The following is a 1,432-nucleotide window of genomic DNA, read 5'->3' as shown; positions in this document are numbered from 1 at the left end:
TGCTGGGTTACTATCTGGGAGTCCCTTTGGCCACCCTGGCCAACAACTCAAAAGAAGGTATCTCCTATCTGGCATTGTTGCTTGTTATGTAGCCTTTAGCTATACATAGGTACTCTTAAAAATTATATTGGCCCCTTTGATCCTTGGTTATACTTTCCTTTTGGGTATTTAAGGCCATACAGTTGGCCCAGATAAACCAATTTATTTTTACTCTTAAGGTTGTTTGAAGATCTGTTCCTAAGGTGTCACATGGGCTTGGGAGGAGCCCCTGGCTCCTTCCTTTTACTAGATCCACCTACGTGAAGATAAGTCAAAGGTCCTGCTTGACCATGGTTGGCTTCTCTTGGAAGCATGGAGGAAATGATTCCTCTGTGTTGACCCTCCTCTTGGTAGACTGGACACTGGTTCAAGTCTATCTGGTGGGGTCTCCTCTGCCTCCTTGATCAAGAGGACAGGTGACCCACACAATTACAGGACATTTTGGGAGATGCTCATAGTCCCCTGGAACTAGTCAACCCAGGAGGGCAAGGAGCAACAACTGTCCTTTATGTCCCTCTGACCAAATTAGTATAGGCCTCAAAGTATATCTGTTAAACATCCAAGAAGTTTCTTTCCACCAGTCTGGGACTTTTAATTACTGTGTGCCATGTAGATAAATCTTGGGCAAAGACCAGTTGTTCTCAGATAAACCTTACATAGACATATATTTTTGATCTGCTAGGTATAATTTGTCCGTAGGTTGCTGGAATAATATGGTTACCTCTGGTTTTTAAAACTAGCTAGGCATTGCTTATCTCTCGCATTGTCTCACCCCTCCATCACAGTTTTCACACTTAAGGTGCCCCCATTTTCCCCCTTTCTCCCTTAATAATACCCTTCTTCTACGGTCCTACCGCTCTTGAGTTCCTTCTTTCCCTTCATCCCCTAGGTCCCTTGTATACCCTTCTCTCCCCCGTCCCTTAAATGATCCCAATTTTTATCCATATCTCCCTTATTAAGGCCTGTTTCCTACTGTTCTTCTCTTTCAGGTTCTTTCTTTTCCTTTATCTCCCTGGTTCCTTTCCATTATCCTGGTTCCTGTAGTTATGTCTGGATACATACTCACTTACCAGGATTTTGTTCTAAGATCCACATATGAGGGAGAACATACTCGATTTTTTTTCTGAGTCTGTGTTACTTCCCTTAGTATAACAGTTTCTAGTTCCATCCATTTACCTGCAAATTTCATGATTTCATCTATCTTTACTGATGAGCAAAACTCCATCATATAAATGAACCACATTTTCATTATCCACTTGTCAACTAAGGGACACTTAGGTTGCTTCCATCTCTTAGCTATTGTGAAAAGATCAGCAACAAACATGAATGTACAACTGTCTCTACCTTAGGAAGAGTTTTTTAGGTATATGCCAAGGAGTGGTATAAGTGGGTC

The sequence above is a fragment of the Nannospalax galili genome, unplaced genomic scaffold (assembly GCF_000622305.1).
Source record: "Nannospalax galili isolate Female #2095 unplaced genomic scaffold, S.galili_v1.0 scaffold737, whole genome shotgun sequence".
NCBI lineage: Eukaryota > Metazoa > Chordata > Mammalia > Rodentia > Spalacidae > Nannospalax > Nannospalax galili.
This window is presented reverse-complemented; position numbering follows the sequence as displayed.